The following is a 12,393-nucleotide window of genomic DNA, read 5'->3' as shown; positions in this document are numbered from 1 at the left end:
ACATTCTCGTGTTTTGTTATTTCTTCACCTCTGCATTAGCGACTCTAGATCTACTTGAAAACTCATCCCAACACTAATCGGGGCAGTCCACTTTTTGCCTCAATTCTGGGTTGATTTTCTTGAAATCAGCCTGTCCGGATTTTCACATGTAGGTGGAGTTACATTTGTAAGAGCCTAAAAGGAAATTGCAAGCAGAACTCAAATTTTTGACTGTGAAATGAATCCATTAGAAATAAACTACTACATGTCTAATTATTCTCCTGCCCGTTTTCATAGGATCTCTTTAAAACACGCTCTCTTTGGAAAAAAAATAAACACGCTCTCTTTGGAAATGATCTTGAGATGGTCCCCTTTACTCTTGTGATGCACTGGGTCCAGAGTCAGACTCATGAATCCCAAAGCCCCACTCAGTCACAGATACATCAAGATTTAAAATAATTGTTCTTCAAAATCCCTTCATGCCTCAGTTTCCATATTCAACTGAATCCTAAGGGATCACACTCAACCACATTTACTGGCATAGGCTCACCAGCCTCAAAGGAGGTGTTTTCGCTCCCTTTCCTCTTAGTCATTCAAAGACCAGTTTCTTGAATCAGAAATTTACGGAATAATTCCAGCGCATACATTTATTGTTTCACTTCTCATCAGAAAGATTTACACATCCTGGCAAACTCTTTTCACAAAACAACAATGTTGCAAATACAGGAGATATGTCAACTTTTATCCCCCTGCCTACCCAGGAAAAGAAGCCTGCGGCAGACTGGGAATTAAACTTTCTACGAAGGTCATATGATCACTGCAACAGATGCAGGAAAAGCATTTTATTAAATTTAACATTCACTTAGAGTGAAGACTTTTAGAAAATAAAAGGCATTTCTTCAATCTAAAAATAATAATAATAACAAAACAAAAAACAAAACATTCAGCAAATGTAATGCTTATTGGTATTGAAAAGTTTCTCACTGAGATCGAGAGTGAAGCAGGGATGTTTTTTATTGCTGCTTCCACTGAACATTGCACAAGGTCCTAACCAGTACAGGGAAGCAAGGATAAAAAGAAAGTGTAAGGACTGAATAGGAAAAAAAAAAAAAAACTGTCATGATTCACAGACTATGATTATTCATGCTAGTTATTAGAATATGGAATGTCAGCAAGTTTGCTAGATATAAGGTAAAAAAATTTTTTTAATTGCATCTCTATGTATCAGAAATAAAACTAATTTTCAAAGGTGTTGTTTACAACATAAAATCCCCCAAAACCTAAGAATAAACCAAATGAAAGAAGTGTATGGCCTCAATGAAGAGAACTATAATATAGCAAAATAGTATTAAGAAAAATAAAAAGGACTTTGGTAAATGGAGGGTCATTCTAGTCATAGACTAAAGACAGTATTTCAAAGGTTCCGATTTTCCCCAACGTGATCTACAGATTCAATGGAATTGCAACAGAAATCAGGTTTTTTTTTTCTGTTCTTTGTGCAAAATGACCCCCAGATAGACCAAAAAATCTTGAATAAAAATAGTATTGCGGGCTTGCTCCTATAAGAGATCAGGAATCTTAAAGTTAAGGTCATTGGAACACTGGATAGTCAAGACCTAGAAAGATCACATAGACACTTCATTTATAGAATTGGGTAGTGCAATAAATACAGTCTTTTCAGGGCACTTGCATGGCTCAGTGGGTTAAACCTCTGCCTTCAGCTCAGGTCATGATTTCAAGGTCCTGGGATCAAGTCCTGAATCAGGCTCTCTGCTCAGCAAGGAACCTGCTCCTCTCTCTCTTTCTTTCTCTCTCTGCTTGAGTACTCTCTCTCTCTCTCTCTCTGCCAAATAAATAAATAAAATCTTAAAAAAAAAAAAAAAAAAAAATATATATATATATATATATATATATATATATATATATATTCTTCTCAGTAGCTATCCATAGGGGTAAAAAATTTAAGTTTGATTCTTCCCTTGCATCATCCACAAAATTTAAGTCACAAGAGAATTGCAAATCTGAAATAAAAGGCAAAAAAATAAAGCTTCAAAATATTAACAGAAGAGAATATCTTCATGACTTTAGAGTGAATAAATATTTAATAAACAGGACACAAAAAGCATTAAGTATAATGGAAAAATTATTAATGAGTTGGACTATATTCATTACAGATATTAGAAATTTCTTTTTATCAAAACACACCAATAGGGGCACCTGCTGGCTCAGCTGGTTAAGCATCTGACTCTTGGTTTCAGCTCAGGTCATGATCTCAGGGTCATGGGATCAAGTTCTACATCAAGCTTTGCACTCAGCACAGAGTCTGCTTGGGACTCTCTTCCTCTGCCCCTACCCTGCTTGTGCTCTTTATCTCTTTCTCAAATAAACAAATAAACCTTTAAACACGCACACACACACACACACACACACCAATAAAAGAGTAAAAATGCAAGCCACTGAATAGAGGAAGGTATTTACAATACATGTAACCAACAAAGGGCTCATCTCCAGGATAAAGAACTGTTTACATTAATTAAGGGGGCATGGTAGAGAAAACATCAGAGAAAAATAGGCAAGAGACCTAAACAGGCTCATCTCAAAAAACAAAACAAAACAAACAAACAAACAAAAAACAAATGGCCAAAATATATAAGAAAAGTTGCTCAACATCATTAATAATCAGAAATGCAATTAAAAATTCACAATAAGAGATTACTATGCATTTAAAACAATGACAAAAATCAAAAGACTGATAAGGTCAAGTGTTGATGAGAACATAATACAACAGGAAGAATAAATTAGTGGTGGACTAATCAGTTACAACTGATTTGGAAACTGTTGGACGTTATTTCTTAAGACTGAACAAGTATTTACCTTCTGACCTGGAAATCCACACCTAAAGATACGCCTAATAGAGAAGCAAGCAAACGTGCACTGAGAGACATAGAGAGGACGCGCATATGTCTATTCATAATTGCCAAAAGTGGAAACCACTCAAATATCCATTGAATCAAATATATAAATAAATTGTAGGATCCTCATACTGAGGAACGTTCTTCCAGCCATGGAAAAGAAAGAAACATGGTCTTGCAAAACAATATGAATAAATCCCTAATGCAACATTGTTCTCATTTGTGGGATGATGACAAACAGTGAAAATGAGGGACGCCTGGGTGGCTCAGTTGGTTGGACGACTGCCTTCAGCTCAGGTCATGATCCTGGAGTCCTGGGATCGAGTCCCACATCGGGCTCCCAGCTCCATGGGGAGTCTGCTTCTCTCTCTGACCTTCTCCTCATTCATGCTCTCTCTCACTGTCTCTCTCTCAAGTAAATAAATAAAATCTTTAAAAACAAAACAAAACAAAACAAAACAGTGAAAATGAAGCATGAAAGTCGGGACAATAGTTACCTCTGGGGAGAAGCGGAGAGGCGGCATTCAGAAAGAGGCTGAAGGGTACCATTCTCACTCTTGACTTGGTCAGTAGTTATAAAGGTGATCATTCTATGGTATGTTGAGCTGTACCTGTTGATTGGTGCACTTTTCTGTATGTGTGTTATACTTCACAATTTAAAGCAAAATTTGAGGGTGCCTGGGTGACTCAGTCATTAAGTGTCTGCTTTCAGCTCAGGTCATAATCCCAGAGTCCTGGGATCAAGCCCCACATCGGTCTCCCTGCTCAGCGGGAAGCCTGCTTCTCCCTCTCCCACTCCCCCTGCCTTTGTTCCTCTTTCTGTGTGTCTCTCCCTGTCCAATAAATAAATAAAATATTTAAAAAATAAAAAATTAAAATTAAAAAAACCAAAATCTGATGCCCACCATATACACATATCAGGTTTATTTTAACCCACTGGGCAGTTAAAGGCAGGACCCACCCTTTAGAGGCCTCCTTCCCTTAATTCATGATGCCTTTTCCCATTCATTCAGTCAGTTGTATCATCATCTCACATGCCCTAAAAACAGGGTCCTGCACAGTCAAGATTCTAACTTTTTAGCATACCGATCTTAGGAATTCTGTTAGGAAGTTTAGAATTTTATTTCTTAAAATAAAGGTGAATTTTTTTTTTAAGATTTTATTTATTTATTTTTTTGACAGAGAGATCACAAGTAGGCAGAGAGGCAGGCAGAGAGAGAGAGAGAAAGAGGAGGAAGCAGGCTCCCCGCCCAGCAGAGAGCCCAATGTGGGACTCAATCCCAGGACCCTGAGATCATGACCTGAGCTGAAGGCAGAGGCTTAACCCACTGAGCCACCCAGGTGCCCCAAGGTGAAATTAATGATAATTTCTTTTTTTTTAAGATTATTTATTTATTTATTTGACAGAGAGAGAGATCACAAGTAGGCAGAGAGGCAGGTAGAGAGAGAGGGAAGCAAGTTCCCCACTGAGCAGGGAGCCAGATGCAGGGCTCATTCTCAGGACCCTGAGATCATGACCCGAGCCAAAGGCAGAGGCTTAACCCACTAAGCCACCCAGGCACCCTAATGATAATTTCTAAATGTAGCAATGAAATGATAGAAGACGCAATCTCATAGGCTCAGTATGGTCATTATGGAAGGGGTCTGGCCATGTATCTAGAAATATACAGAGGAATGACACAAGGCTTAAGGTCAGCGACCAGCAGCGTATAATAGATGAGTAAACCATGACTTTATCATGGTGAAGTCAGAGCCATGAGATACACATACAGAGAGCAATGAAACACAGGGAGTGGGGCGCTGCATTCACCAAGGCAATTCAGGACATCTTCGGGTGTAAAGTAAGTCTCAAGGGTCCAATAGGAGCTATCCAAGGAAAGGGGTGCATTCTGCCAGGGCAATAGCAGGTTCAAAAGCCCTGAGGGATGAAAGAGGTGGCTTATGGAGACCACTACAAATACTCCTACTCAATTGGAAAGCAGGCCACACGCCAGCAAGTTTCTGATGTTGTGTCTTTGCCGTCTACAACTCTGGCCAGTGGGACGACCTGAGGGACGGAAGAAGGGAACTGTCCTTGGCAGGAGCCCTGTCTTCTCAAGGCACTCTTGAGAGTTTCCTGTACCCAGAGTTCCCCATCCTGAAAGACCTCTGGAGCTGCTGGCAAAGGTGATGAAACCAACTTGCCTTTGCCCAAAAGTGAGCCTAAGTCTCCTTCCTCACGCTCCATCCAGGTGGTGGACACTGCAGAGGGGCTCCTGGATTCTGAGAGACTCTCCCCCAGCACAGCAGCCACCTGAGGCCCTGGGGCCAAGGAAGTCAAGCAGGAATCAAGATGCAACGGCCTCTCTGTTCTTTCCCTGGTTTGGTGTCTGTCGTAGAAGCTTTAGGAAACCAGGGAAACCAGGTAAGCAAGAGTGGGGACTCTAGTCAATCTCCCACTTTCAAAAGAGCCTCCCATTCCTATTAGGGACCCCAAAGGTAATCTCTAAATATTAAAATGTGCTCATCTCTCCATCCTTGAAAACAGGCATAAGTGACAAATGACACCTAGATGGGGGAGGGGAGCAAGGAGCTGCTAACCCAGGCACATAGCGGGCCCTCAATCAGTATGTATTGTCTGAATCCAAGAAAGGGCATTGCTTTCTTTTAGAGTGTTCTTCACTCAGTGCATTTCCCACCAGGCATACGGAGTTCTATACTGGCCAGGCTTGGTAGCCCAGGATTCTGAAGAAAAGTTGGCAGAGAATCCTGTGGATGTCCCTGATACCAGGTCAAAGAGTGCAAATCAGGGTCACCTTGTTTGGGAAAGGCTTTTGCTTGAAGCTGTCCAGTGCTTCACATGCCCGCATACCTGCTGGCCTCTTAACCACTTTGATGTGTGTTTTTCTCTCTGCAGGCACGAAAACTCCCTTTGCTCTCTTTTCCGTTTTTCTAACCTTCAGTGGAAACAGCTGCTCTAATTTTAATGCCCATCTGCTCCCCGAGATGAGGACAAGAATCAGTGGCTCTGTCGATTAATCTAAAGTTTTCATGTTGTTGAACCTCATTGACCTGGGGATAAGCCTTCTAGAATCAGCAGGCTTCACAGAGGCAGCACCACGAAGATGAAAGATAAAAGGAAAGAATGAAATAAAAGGCTAGCAGGCCCTAGATATCCAGTAGCAATTGTTTTTAAATCCACAAAAGCTGAAGCCCCCCAAAGCGCATGTGAGCTCAGATTAGTCATTTCATTGAGTGGTTGGAAAGAAACTCTCCGAGTGGCCAACAACGGGGCTAGTAAAAAGCCAGGTTTTTGTTTTGTGTTTTGTGGTTTTTGTTTGCCAAGAGGGAGCTGAGAGGAATTTTGAAGTCATACAAGGCAAAAGAAATAAAAGCAAAATTATAAGGGAAAAGAAAAGCAGTGTTGAGAATGAGGGGAGCACTCCATAGAAGCTAAAACAGCCATGGGTTGTGAAGCACAGAAACTAGGCTGGTCAGCAACAGAGACTGAGGGCAGGGAACAGAGGAAGGAGGAACAGAAAACCACCCCACCTTCATTTTGCAGCCCTGTGGACACAGGACCGCTCTAGAGGGAAGCAGAAGAAAGAACCTTCTAGCACTTCTTCAGTGCACCGCCTTTGAAGATGCAGAGGGATTTCCTCTACCATGACAAGCTGCATTTTAAAGCAACAGAGAGCTGTTGCCTGTGTAATTATATCCACAGATACAGTTACAGTAGGGTCCAATGGCTTAGAGGTACTCTACGATACTAATGATCCAAATTATTGCCTTAGAAACACAAATATTTAGCACTTCCATGAAATTAGAAGGGCAGCAAAATCCCCCAGAAAACTGTTAAGAAAGCATAACTATGTAGAAAGAATTAAGAATTTTCAGCAAACTGAACTTTTTTTTTTTTTTTGAACACAGAGCCTCCTCTGAACTGTTTTAGAATATTAAGGAAACCAATCCCATTTAATAATGCTTGCCAATTTGGACTACATGAATTAAGCTCATGTGTAAAGATTAGACACTACGACTCTTCTTACATATGTAAATGCTATAAGCACCCAGGAAACAAAGAGCTTTATTGATGGAAAATTTCATTATTCAGGATTTTTATGATCAAGATTGAACTGATGGGTAGGCCTTTCTCCAGCTAAAACCGTGTAACAACATTAGATACAATAGAAAAATCTTTCACTCAAAGGTGAGCTTTGAAAGGAGGTGGGAAAGAAGGTGGATCCTTACATTTCAGGAATGATTAAGAGAACTCACAACCAGAGCCATTAGTAGACAATACTGCATTGACCACAATGGTTATAAACCTGGAAATAAGACCTAAGGACTGGGATTTGGGTTCCAGATATTACATGGAGATGGGAACTATGGCCCTAAGCCCAGGAAAAGGGGGGGGGGGGTCTACAATTATACCCATACATAAAGCCTCTGAGTCCCACCCTTGCTTTTTCTGAAGAGGGGTTGTCCCTGTCCAGGAGCACCTACCTCGCTCAGTTGGTAAAGCGTGTGACTCATGATCTCAGGTTTGTGGGTTTGAGCCCCATCTTGGGTATAGAGATCACTTAAAATTAAAATCTTAAAAGAAAAGTGGGTGTGGGTCCTGGAGATAAATCTACCAGCAGGCTTAGAGAAACAGCAGAAAAGCTGCTGATGACCATGAGTAATCAAAGGATGAAAAAAAGACGACCCATGAGTAATCAAAACTTTCCATATGAATGTCGCATGCAATTAACATCCTCTTGATATGGAAATCCTAAGCCCAAAACCAGCAGAGTGAAGGACTACCTCTTTTACAATGCAGAGCTCATGAGTCTCACACACAGGCACGCGCACACAGACACTTACCAAAATGAGCTCGCAATAACAAATTACAGAGCACACAGAAAAACAAACCATCATTAGCATGTGCAACTGTGGATAAAAAGTCAACAAATTCCTTCCCCCGCTCCAGAAACATACTGATATATTTTAAGATAAAACAAGACGCTTAAGCTATTTTTGAAACTTCTTTATGATTCCCCACTTAAATTTACTTCTTTGATTAACTGATGTGATTAACTGTTGGTATTTTTGATAAGAGGGCTTGTGCCAAAGAATACTCATCGCTAATAAAAGCCACGATTTTTGATTACTTACACTATGCATGGCACAATTTCCAGTGTTTTCCAAGCATCAACGCATTTCATCTTTGCTATAACCCTATGTAGTATGTATTATTATCTGCACATCATCTCTGAGGCTCAGAAAATTAGAGTGACTTGCCCATAGCCATTGGCTAGTTCATAATAAGAATATTAATCCAGACAGGAAGATACAATTCCAACCAAAATCTCATATTCTTTTTTTCTCTCCTGATTTGTCGAATTGATCCAAAAAATTCAAATGGAAGAGGAGAGGACCAAGGATTTCCAAGATAACTTAACAAAAAAATAAAGACATAATATTTTGTCCTGGATATTCAAATTTATTATGAAGCTACAGTCATTTTGACAGTATAGTACTGGCACAGGGATAGACAAGTAGAATAATGTATCAGAAAAGAGAACACAGAGATATAGTGAAGAAACCAAGAAACAGTATGTAACAAAGAAGGCATTAAAAATTAGTGCAGAGACAAACCGTAAGAGACTCTTAATCTCACAAAACAAACTGAGGGTTGCTGGAGGGAGGGGGGTCGGGAGAGGGTGGTGGGATTATGGACATTGGGGAGCGTATGTGCTATGGTGAGTGCTGTGAAGTGTGTAAACCTGGCGATTCACAGACCAGTACCCCTGGGGCCAATAATATATTTTATGTTTATTAAAAATTTTTTAAAAAATTAGTGCAGAAAGGATAAGTGGTACCTGAAGAATTAATGATTCCTGTGGCTAAAATAACTATGTAACTCATGCCACATACACTCACCAAAAGTGAATCTCAGATGAATTTTGTATCAAAATTTAAAAATATAACCAGGGGTGCCTGGTGGCTCAGTCATTAGGCATCTGTCTTCGGCTCAGGTCATGATCCCGGGGTCCTGGAATCAAACCCCCTATCAGGCTCCCTGCTTAGCAGGGAGACTGCTTCTCCCTTGCCCACTCTCCTGCTTGTGTTCCCTCTCTTGCTATCTCCCTCTCTGTCAAATAAATAAACAAAATCTTTAAAAATATATATTGAAAATATAACCATTAAAATTTATGTCAGCAGTCTGTAAATTACTGCTGGCCCCACTGCTTGATTTAAGAAATAAAGTTTTATTGGAACACAGTCACACCCATGTCTATAGGTATTATCCATAGCTGCTTTCACAGAGTTGAGCGGTTGCAACAAACAGGGGCCAGTAAAGCTTAAAATATTGATTCTCTGGCCTCCTGAAGAAAAAGTTTGCAGATTTCTACTCTAGATGGAAATATAGAAGAATATCTTTATGACCCCAAGGTCGGAAAGAATCTCTTAAGTAAGCCTCATAAAAGAGGAACATATTAAACTACATGAAAATTTAAATGAACAAACTAGGGATACATCTGACAGCCACAGACAAACACAGGGGTGAGTGGAGGGGGAAGAAGACTCACAACAGAAGGACAGATTCAGTAAGACTCTTCTATGTACATTTTATATCCGTGTTGTAAAAAATATAAATACACACAGATGAAGGGCCTGGGTGGCTCAGTCGGTTGAGCATCCGACTCTTGGTTTTGGCTCAGGTCACGATCTCAGGGTCAGGAGATCAAGCCCCATGTTGGGCTCTGCACTCAGTGGGGAGGCTGCTTAAGATTCTCGCTCTCCCTCTCCCATTTCTTCTGCCCCGATCCCCCAAAATAACTAAATTTTTAAAACTATAGATGCACATGGAGATGGCTTAAATACCAACCCACAATAACAATGTTTCTGGACGGAGAGGAGGGAAGGGCATTGGGGAGGAAGAGGAGGGTGGGATGCGAGTCGTGGGCTTCAGTAGCTCCGCCTGTTTTATTTAAAAAAAAAAAAGCTAAAGCAAATATGCCAGTTTCTGAGTCTCAGTGGCAGATCTCATTATATTATCTCTGTGCTTTTCTAGGTGTTTGAAATATTTTGTAATAAAAACTTAATTTAAAATGTGGCCTTGGGGTACCTGGGGGGCTCAGTCAGTTAGGCGTCTGCCTTTGGTTCAGGTCATCATCCCAGGGTCCCAGGATCGAGCCCCACGTCAGGCTCCCTACTCAGCAGGGAGTCTGCTTCTCCCTCTCCCTCTGCTCCTCCCCACCGCCCTACCCCACTCCTGCTCGCTCTTGCTCTCTCGCAAATAAATAAATAAATAAAATCATTTTTTTTAAATTGTGATCTTTGTCATTGAACAAATACTTATTGAGCACCCTCTGTGTACCAGAAATTGCTCTAGCAGAGCTTGGCAAACTATGGTCCACAGGCCAAATTCAGCCCACCACTTGTGTCTATACAGCCTACGGTAAGAATGAATTTTAATTTTTAAAAGGTTGGAAAAAATCCAAAGAAGATGAGTCTTTCATATTATGTGAAAATTGCTTAAGATTCACATTTCAGTGTCCATCAATAAAGTTTTATTGGAACACAACCACAGTTGTTCACTTACTCATTATTTGGCTGTTTTCACCTTACATCAGCAGCACTGAGTAGTCTAAACAGAGAGAATTTGGCCCATAAAGCCAAAAATATTTCCTATCTTGCCCTCTGCAGAAAAGTTTGCTGCTGCCTGCAATGGGTCCTGGGAATGGCAGAGCCTCTGTTCCCACAGTGTTCATGGAGGAACAGAAACACAAACACCTTACGCATAGCATTGTTGCCCACTGTTGCATATATGAATTGCCTAAAGTAAGAGAAGACAAAGACAATTTTCTTGCATATATTATACAATCCACGTTTTATAGCTTTCACTAAAAAAAGCTAGAAGAAGCCCCCACAATGAGGCAGGAATCATGTCTGTAAATACTTTTACTATCTTTTCCTTCCCCAGAATTATATCAGATTCAACTCATTGACTAGAAATGTTCAGATCATGAAATTACTTCATCACCCAAGACATTTCACAAGAAAAATCAATCCATTTTGCAAAAACTGTAATAGGAGTTAAAATATCTGCATAATTAATTGTATAGATGATTCTTCTAGTGTTGTTTGCACCTCCAGTTCTATTCAGAGTAAAAATATTAAAACTTTGACCTGGTGTCATTTGCTTTGATGATGAAAAGTTCTCAGATTTTGGAATGAGCCGCACGCAATACAGCCAAGGACAGTTCTGAAAATATACATGAAGGATGAGTGCCCTTTATCAGTGAAGAGTCTGAATAATACAGAAAAGGCAGGATTTCTGTTCCTCTGGGTCGTGCTACAGAAATCATAGGAAACATTCAAAATAGCTTCAAAGTCAGTGAACACTGAGGAAGATGGTGGGTTCCTAGAGAGCAATAAGCTGACGTAGAAGAATGTCATTCGGAAAGACGCTCATTCTCTGTTCATAACTGGGACCTGCATTCGGGATAGTGCTGTCTTTCACACCATCTGGACAGGAAGCTCATCTGGATGGCAGGGCCCTGGAGAGCACCATAAACGGACTGCCATTTGCACTTGGCCATGCACAGACAGTATCTCCCTCTTGACCACCAACAGTGTAATGGAAGATCACTCACCAGGACTGGGGGCCAGGCTGGAGTCCTCTCATGATACCAGTGTCCCTGGGGCAACCCTGAGCCCAGTCTGCATGCCTGTCAAATGGCAACAGTAATGCATACATCCACTGCGTACCCAAACATCATGGGTGCTGCAAGGAAGGCATGGGAGCACTAAAGATTATAGACTTTTTTTTTTTTTAAATTTTTCAAAGGAAATGGAGGATATGCTCTTCTGCCCAACATCATGAACTACGAGCTAGGGGTAGTTCATGGTTCATTAGACCTCATTATACTCCTTTTGATGATACCATGTCTTGCCAATGCTGGGTTTTTAGCAACGGCTGTGATAAAAAGCAAGTACTCCATGGGGGTCAGCATGGACAAGAGATGAGGGGGCAGTGGTCCATTCAAGAGGCTGTGTAGTACTCAACAGGCACGTGCCCCCCTTTGGTACAAATCATGGTTATTCAAGAATGAAACAAAAGTATCGTTGTTTTCTTTCAACTTATGGGCATGATTTTTTTTTCCAAACAGCTACAAAATTGTTAGGACGAACATTGCTGGAGTCTAGAGGCTGACAAAGGTTCTCCCCTTGACCAGACTCTACTCAAGCTCTCCTGGAATTTTCAACAAGGCCCCCACTTTTGAACTTCTGAGTTCATCTTGTGTCGTCCAATGTTAGCAAGAATCCTGCTAAGTCAGTTTAGCCAGAACCCACCCACCCCCACCTCCATATCTGATCACCCTGGTATCCAGTCGGGGTCCTCAGCTTCCACCAGCCCCCAGCTGATATATGATCACCCTGGCCTGCTTTCAGCAGGAATCCCACAAAATCAGTCTAGCCAGAATCTCCTTGGGCCCCAAACTTTCCTCGTGGTAACATCCCTTCTACCACC

The 12,393-nt window shown here is 41.0% G+C and overlaps 1 protein-coding gene across 1 annotated transcript in view; it reads right to left on the bottom strand.

The window, feature by feature from the left end:
* Positions 1–12,393, bottom strand: part of DNER (delta/notch like EGF repeat containing) — a 315,989-nt gene that overhangs the window by 183,175 nt on the left and 120,421 nt on the right. The window lies entirely within an intron of this gene.

This window comes from Mustela lutreola, chromosome 3 (genome assembly GCF_030435805.1).
Source record: "Mustela lutreola isolate mMusLut2 chromosome 3, mMusLut2.pri, whole genome shotgun sequence".
NCBI lineage: Eukaryota > Metazoa > Chordata > Mammalia > Carnivora > Mustelidae > Mustela > Mustela lutreola.
Note: the sequence above shows the minus strand (reverse complement) of the source record. Positions and strands in the feature narration are given on the sequence as shown.